A 9,003-nucleotide genomic window follows, 5' to 3' on the forward strand; every position below is an offset into this window, starting at 1 on the left:
GGGGCATATAATCTTGTTCGTATTAAACAGGGTGATGAATGGAAAACTGCATTTAATACGTCCGAAGGCCATTTTGAATACCTGGTGATGCCTTTCGGGCTTTCTAATGCTCCTTCTGTATTTCAGTCCTTCATGCATGACATTTTCCGCAATTATCTTGATAAATTCTTGATTGTGTATTTGGATGATATTTTGATTTTTTCCAATGATTGGGAGTCTCATGTGAAGCAGGTCAGGATGGTATTCCAGATCCTTCGTGATAATGCTCTATTTGTGAAGGGGTCTAAGTGCCTATTTGGAGTTCAGAAGGTCTCTTTTTTGGGGTTTATTTTTTCTCCTTCGTCTATAGAAATGGATCCTGTTAAGGTCCAGGCCATTCATGACTGGATTCAACCCACATCTGTGAAGAGCCTTCAGAAATTTTTGGGCTTTGCTAATTTTTATCGCCGTTTCATTGCCAACTTCTCTAGTGTGGTTAAGCCCCTGACCGATTTGACAAAGAAAGGCACTGATGTGACAAATTGGTCCTCTGAGGCTGTTGAGGCCTTTCAGGAGCTTAAGCGCCGATTTACTTCTGCCCCTGTCTTGCGTCAGCCGGATGTGTCTCTTCCTTTTCAGGTTGAGGTTGACGCTTCTGAGATTGGGGCAGGGGCCGTTTTGTCACAGAGGAATTCTGATGGTTCCTTGATGAAACCATGTGCCTTCTTTTCCCGAAAGTTTTCGCCTGCGGAACGCAATTATGATGTCGGCAATCGGGAGTTGTTGGCTATGAAGTGGGCATTTGAGGAGTGGCGACATTGGCTTGAGGGGGCCAAGCTGTTATGATCCCAATGGCAGAGGATCTCTGATATTCCGGCAAGATAGCAAAAATATAAATACTGCTCTAGGGAGGTGGAAACTGGGCTAACCGCATACCTGATCCTGACACAAACAACTAAAAGTAGCCGGTGAACGTGCCTACGTTGGTTCTAGACGTCTCGAGCCAGCCGGAGAACTGACTACCCCTAGAGGGAAAAAATAAGACCTCGCTTGCCTCCAGAGAAATTGAACCCCAAAGATATAGAAAGCCCCCAACAAATAATAACAGTGAGGCAAGAGGAAAACACAAACGTAGAGATGAACTAGATTCAGCAAAGTGAGGCCCAATAGTCTAGATAGCAGAAAATAGATAGTGGACTATGCGGTTAGCAGAAAACCCTACAAAACATCCACGCTGAACATTCAAGAACCCCCACACCGACTGACGGTGTGGAGGGAGAATATCAGCCCCCTAGAGCTTCCAGCGAGTCAAAAATCAAATGTAAAGCAAGCTGGACAAAAACACTGAATAATGCAACCGATCCAAATTGTACAAAACAGACTTAGCTTTTCTTGCATGAGGCAGACTGAAAGGAATCCGGAGGAGACCAAATAGGTCTGGATACAATGATGCCAGGCAAGAGACTGAGTCCAGAGGAGACTCAAATAGGAAACACCCGCTGCTTAACGACACAGCTGGAGCTCAGGCCTGCAACAAGACATACCTAACACAATACCGTTAGTGACCACCAGAGGGAGCCCAGAAACACAGTTCACAACAGTACCCCCCCCTTGAGGAGGGGTCACCGAACCCTCACCAAGACTCCCAGGGCGATCAGGATGAGCAGCGTGAAAGGCATGAACCAAATCAGCCACATGAACATCAGAGGCGACAACCCAGGAATTATCCTCCTGACCATAGCCCTTCCACTTAACTAAATACTGGAGTTTCCGTCTAGAGATACGAGAATCCAGAATCTTCTCCACCACGTACTCCAACTCGCCCTCAACCAAAACCGGGGCAGGAGGCTCAACAGCAGGAACCATAGGCACCACGTACCGCCGCAACAAGGACCTATGGAACACATTATGAATAGCAAAAGACGCTGGAAGGTCCAAGCGAAAAGACACCGGGTTAAGGATTTCCAAAATCTTATAAGGACCAATAAAGCGAGGCTTGAACTTAGGAGAGGAGACTTTCAACGGAACATGCCGAGAAGACAACCAAACCGAATCCCCAACACGAAGTCGGGGACCCACACCGCGGCGGCGGTTGGCAAACTGCTGGGCCTTGTCTTGTGACAATTTCAAATTGTCCACCACATGGTTCCAAATCCGCTGCAACCTATCCACCACAGAATCAACCCCAGGACAGTCAGAAGGTTCAACCTGACCCGAGGAGAAACGAGGATGAAAACCAGAGTTGCAGAAAAAGGGTGAAACCAAGGTGGCAGAACTAGCCCGATTATTAAGGGCAAACTCGGCCAGTGGCAAAAAGGTAACCCAGTCGTCCTGATCAGCAGAAACAAAACATCTCAAATAAGTCTCTAACGTCTGATTAGTTCGCTCGGTCTGGCCATTAGTCTGAGGATGAAAAGCCGACGAAAAAGACAAATCAATACCCATCTTAGCACAAAAGGATCGCCAGAATCTGGACACAAACTGGGATCCTCTGTCAGATACAATATTCTCAGGGATGCCATGCAAACGAACCACATTCTGAAAGAACAAAGGAACCAAATCAGAGGAGGAAGGCAACTTAGGCAAGAGCACCAAATGGACCATTTTAGAAAAACGATCGCACACCAACCAGATGACAGACATCTTCCGAGACACCGGAAGATCCGAAATGAAATCCATGGAAATGTGCGTCCAAGGCCTCTTTGGGATAGGCAAGGGCAAAAGCAACCCGCTGGCACAGATAAATTAAAGAGGCGTCCCTTAGGAAACTTACTACCAGGAATCAAATCTATAGCACAATCACAGTCCCTATGAGGAGGAAGGGCACTGGACCTGGCCTCATTAAATACTACCTGAAAGTCTGACAAAAACTCAGGGATCTCAGAAGGAGTAGAAGAAGCAATATACACCAATGGAGAATCGCCATGAATCCCCTGACACCCCCAACTAGACACAGTCATAGCTTTCCAATCTAAAACTGGATTATGGGCCTGTAACCATGGCAGACCCAAAACGACAACATCATGCATTTTATGCAGTACCAAAAAACGAATCACCTCCTGATGTACAGGAGTCATGCACATGGTCCCCTGCGTCCAATACTGAGGTTTATTCTCTGCCAATGGCGTAGAATCAATTCCTCTAAGAGGAATAGGATTTTCCAAAGGCTCCAGGACAAAACCGCAGCGCTTGGCAAACGACAAATCCATCAGACTTAAAGCAGCACCAGAATCCACAAAAGCCATAACTGAGTAAGAAGATAATGAACAAATTAAAGTCACAGACAAAATAAACTTAGGCTGAAAAGTACCAATGGCGACAGGATTAACTTTTTTCTTTAAACGTTTAGAGCATGCTGAGATAACATGTGTTGAATCACCACAGTAGAAACACAACCCATTTTGACGTCTATGATTTTGTCGCTCGGCTCTGGTCAGAATTCTGTCACATTGCATAGAATCAGGTGACCGTTCAGACAGCACCGCCAAAGGATTATCAGATTTGCGCTCCCGCAAACGTCGATCAATTTGAATGGCTAGAGCCATTGAATCATTTAGACCTGTAGGGATAGGAAACCCCACCATCACATCTTTAATGGCTTCAGAAAGACCATTTCTGAAATTTGCGGCCAGTGCACACTCATTCCATTGAGTAAGCAAAATTTTTGGCAATATACCTCAGCTTCGTCCTGACCCTGAGAGATAACCAGCAACATTTTTTAAGCCTGATTTTCAAGATTAGGCTCCTCATAAAGCAAACCAAGCGCCAGAAAAAACGCATCAACATTCACCAATGCAGGATCTCCTGGCGCCAGAGAGAAGGCCCAATCCTGAGGGTCGCCGCGCAAGAAGGAAATAACAATCTTAACTTGCTGAGCGGAATCACCAGAGGAACGAGGTTTCAGAGACAGAAACAATTTACAATTATTCCTAAAATTCAGGAATTTAGATCTATCTCCAAAAAACGGCTCAGGAATAGGTATTTTTGGTTCAGACATAGGGCTATGGATAACAAAATCCTGAATGCTTTGCACCCTAGCAGCAAGCTGATCCACACTAGAAGTCAGAGTCTGGACATTCATATCTGCAGCAGAGTTTCAGCCACTCAGAGAAAAAGGGGATGGAAGAAGCTAGGCAAACTGCAGCAAAAAAAAAAACAAAAAAAACTCAGAACTTCTTTTTAATCCCGCTTCTGCGATGCATTAAACATTTTCTTTTGGCCTGGCATTCTGTTATGATCCCAATGGCAGAGGATCTCTGATATTCCGGCAAGATAGCAAAAATATAAATACTGCTCTAGGGAGGTGGAAACTGGGCTAACCGCATACCTGATCCTGACACAAACAACTAAAAGTAGCCGGTGAACGTGCCTACGTTGGTTCTAGACGTCTCGAGCCAGCCGGAGAACTGACTACCCCTAGAGGGAAAAAATAAGACCTCGCTTGCCTCCAGAGAAATTGAACCCCAAAGATATAGAAAGCCCCCAACAAATAATAACAGTGAGGCAAGAGGAAAACACAAACGTAGAGATGAACTAGATTCAGCAAAGTGAGGCCCAATAGTCTAGATAGCAGAAAATAGATAGTGGACTATGCGGTTAGCAGAAAACCCTACAAAACATCCACGCTGAACATTCAAGAACCCCCACACCGACTGACGGTGTGGAGGGAGAATATCAGTCCCCTAGAGCTTCCAGCGAGTCAAAAATCAAATGTAAAGCAAGCTGGACAAAAACACTGAATAATGCAACCGATCCAAATTGTACAAAACAGACTTAGCTTTTCTTGCATGAGGCAGACTGAAAGGAATCCGGAGGAGACCAAATAGGTCTGGATACAATGATGCCAGGCAAGAGACTGAGTCCAGAGGAGACTCAAATAGGAAACACCCGCTGCTTAACGACACAGCTGGAGCTCAGGCCTGCAACAAGACATACCTAACACAATACCGTTAGTGACCACCAGAGGGAGCCCAGAAACACAGTTCACAACACCAAGCACCGTATTGTGGTCTTGACCGATCATAAGAATCTGATTTACCTCGAGTCGGCCAAGCGGCTGAACCCTAGACAGGCTCGATTGTTGTGAATTTGGATTCTGGGCTCCCCCGGTGGCCGCTTGTGGAATTGGACTTGTCATCCTCTTTCCTGTTTCACCTGGTTCCATCAGTAGTGGGTGTCGCTATTTAAGCTCATTTCTCTGGTGGTTTCTTGCCGGTCAACAATGTTATCTGATGCCTCTCAGTGCTTGTTCCTGCTTCTAGACAACTACTAGATAAGTTGGACTTTTGTCCATGTTTTGTTTTGCCTATTTGTTCCAGTTCACAGCTGAAGTTTTGTTACTGTGTCTGGAAAGCTCTCGTTGATCAGGGATTGCTACTCTGGCGTTATGAGTTAATGCCAGAGTTTAAGGTAATCTCTGGATGGTGTTTTGTTAGTGTTTTTCTGCTGACCATGAAAGTATACTATCTGTCTTCTGCTATCTAGTAAGCGGACCTCAAATTTGCTAAGACTATTTTCCTGCTGCGTTTGTTGTTTCATCTGAACTCACCGTCATTATATGTGGGGGGCTACTGTCTTCTTTGGAATATTTCTCTAGAGGTGAGCCAGGTCTTATATTTCCCTCTGCTAGCTATTTAGGTCTTAGGCCAGAGCTGGGCATCTAGCGATAAATAGGAAATGCTACCTGGCTATTTCTAGTTGCGCGGCAGGCTTAGTTCATGGTCAGTTTAGTTCCATCTTCCGAGAGCTTGTCCCTCTATAGGCTTGCTATGATCTCTGCCTGCAGAGATCATGACAGTTTGACCGGCCAATAAAGTGTTAAAGACCCAGGTTGAGAAAGGAGAGTTATAAGAAGTCTGCTGGAATTTTTTTTTTTTTTTTTTTTTTTTCCTTCAGTCTGCCTTGCTGCAGTCTTTTTTCTCTCTCTCCTCCTAATCTCTGTATGCTCTGTGTGCACCTGACAATAATGGATCTCCAGAGTGTAACTGTGGGTTTGAATAATCTCATCACGAAAGTACAAAATTTACAAGATTTTGTGGTACATGCTCCGGTATCTGAGCCGAGAATTCCTTTGCCGGAGTTCTTTACAGGGAATAGAGCTAGCTTCCAGAATTTCCGAAATAATTGTAAGCTTTATTTGTCCCTGAAGTCTCGTTCAGCTGGAGACCCTGCTCAGCAGGTTAGGATTGTGATTTCCTTGCTCAGGGGTGACCCTCAAGATTGGGCCTTCTCATTGCCAGCAGGGGATCCTGCGTTACGCGATGTGGATGCGTTTTTTCTGGCCTTGGGCTTGCTTTATGAGGAACCTCATTTGGAACTTCAGGCAGAAAAAACTTTGATGGCACTATCTCAGGGGCAAGACGAAGCTGAAGTTTTCTGCCAAAAATTCCGTAAATGGTCTGTGCTTACTCAGTGGAATGAGTGCGCCCTGGCGGCAACTTTCAGAGAAGGTCTCTCTGATGCCGTTAAGGATGTTATGGTGGGGTTCCCTTTGCCTGCAGGTCTGAATGAGTCCATGACAATGGCTATTCAGATTGATAGGCGTCTGCGGGAGCGCAAACCGGTGCACCATCTGGCGGTGTCTATGGAAAAGACGCCAGAAAGTATGCAGTGTGATAGAATTCTGTCCAGGAGCGAGCGACAGAATTTTAGACGGAAGAATGGATTGTGTTTCTATTGTGGGGATTCTACTCATGTTATATCAGCATGCTCTAGGCGTACAAAGAAGCTTGATAAGTCTGTTTCCATTGGCACCATTCAGTCTAAGTTTATTTTGTCTGTAACCCTGATTTGCTCTTTGTCATCCATTGCCACGGACGCCTATGTTGACTCTGGCGCCGCTCTGAGTCTTATGGATTGGTCCTTTGCCAATCGTTGTGGTTTTGATTTAGAGCCTTTGGAGACTCTTATTCCTCTGAAGGGGATTGACTCCACCCCATTGGCTAATAATAAACCACAATACTGGACACAAGTAACCATGCGTATCAATCCGGATCACCAGGAGATTATTCGTTTCCTGGTGCTGTATAATTTACATGACGATTTGGTACTGGGATTGCCATGGTTGCAGTCTCACAACCCAGTCTTGGACTGGAGAGCAATGTCTGTGTTGAGCTGGGGATGTAAGGGTATTCATGGGGACGTACCTTTGGTTTCTATTTCGTCGTCCATTCCCTCTGAAGTCCCTGAGTTCCTCTCTGATTATCAAGACGTCTTTGACGAACCCAAGCTTGGGTCGTTACCTCCGCACCGTGAGTGCGATTGTGCCATAGATTTGATACCGGGTTGTAAATATCCAAAGGGTCGTTTGTTTAATTTGTCTGTGCCGGAACATGCTGCTATGCGGGAATATATAAAGGAGTCTTTGGAAAAGGGACATATTCGTCCATCTTCTTCTCCCTTGGGAGCTGGGTTTTTCTTTGTCTCAAAAAAAGACGGCTCTTTGAGACCATGTATTGATTATCGGCTTCTGAATAAGATCACTGTTAAGTATCAATACCCATTGCCATTGCTTACTGATTTGTTTGCTCGTATAGAGGGTGCTAAGTGGTTCTCTAAAATTCATCTTCGTGGGGCGTATAATTTGGTGCGGATCAGGCAGGGGGATGAGTGGAAGACCGCATTTAATACGCCCGAGGGCCACTTTGAGTATTTGGTCATGCCTTTTGGTCTTTCTAATGCCCCTTCAGTTTTCCAGTCTTTTATGCATGATATTTTCCGCGATTTTCTGGATAAATTTATGATAATATATCTGGATGATATTCTGATTTTTTCTGATGACTGGGACTCTCATGTCCAGCAGGTCAGGAGAGTTTTTCAGGTTCTGCGGTCTAATTCTTTATGTGTGAAGGGGTCTAAGTGCGTTTTTGGGGTCCAGAAAATTTCCTTTTTGGGGTATATTTTTTCTCCCTCTTCCATTGAGATGGATCCCGTTAAGGTGCAAGCTATTTGTGACTGGACTCAGCCCTCCTCTCTTAAGGGTCTTCAGAGATTTTTGGGCTTTGCCAACTTTTACCGCCGATTTATTGCTGGTTTTTCGGATGTCGTTAAACCACTGACTGATTTGACCAGACAAGGCGCTGATGTTGCTAATTGGTCCTCTCATGCTGTAGAGGCCTTTCAGGAGCTTAAGCGCCGTTTTGCCTCTGCCCCTGTGTTGCGTCAGCCTGATGTGAATCTGCCTTTTCAGGTTGAGGTTGACGCTTCGGAGATCGGAGCTGGGGCAGTGTTGTCGCAGAAAGGTTCCGACTGCTCCGTCATTAGGCCTTGTGCCTTCTTTTCTCGCAAATTTTCGCCCGCAGAGCGGAATTATGATGTTGGGAATCGGGAGCTTTTGGCCATGAAGTGGGCGTTTGAGGAGTGGCGCCATTGGCTCGAGGGGGCTAGGCATCAGGTGGTGGTATTGACTGACCACAAAAATTTGATTTATCTTGAGACTGCCAGACGCCTGAATCCTAGACAGGCGCGCTGGTCTTTATTTTTTTCTCGCTTTAATTTTGTGGTGTCATACCTACCGGGTTCTAAGAATGTTAAGGCAGATGCCCTTTCTAGGAGTTTTGACCCGGACTCTCCTGGTAATTCTGAACCCACAGGTATCCTTAGGGAGGGAGTAATTTTGTCGGCCGTTTCTCCTGATCTGCGGCGGTCCTTGCAAGAGTTTCAGGCGGATAGACCGGATCGTTGTCCGCCTGATAGACTGTTTGTTCCGGATGATTGGACCAGCAGAGTCATCTCTGAGGTACATTCTTCTGCATTGGCAGGTCATCCCGGAATTTTTGGTACCAGGGATTTGGTGGCAAGATCCTTCTGGTGGCCTTCCCTGTCACGAGATGTGCGAGTCTTTGTGCAGTCATGTGACGTTTGTGCTCGGGCCAAGTCTTGTAGTTCTCGGGCTAGCGGACTGCTGTTGCCCTTGCCTATTCCTAAGAGGCCTTGGACACACATCTCGATGGATTTTATTTCAGATCTGCCTGTTTCCCAGAAGATGTCTGTCATCTGGGTGGTCTGTGACCGTTTCTCTAAAAT

The sequence above is a fragment of the Ranitomeya variabilis genome, chromosome 2, assembly GCF_051348905.1.
Source record: "Ranitomeya variabilis isolate aRanVar5 chromosome 2, aRanVar5.hap1, whole genome shotgun sequence".
Taxonomy (NCBI): Eukaryota; Metazoa; Chordata; class Amphibia; order Anura; family Dendrobatidae; genus Ranitomeya; species Ranitomeya variabilis.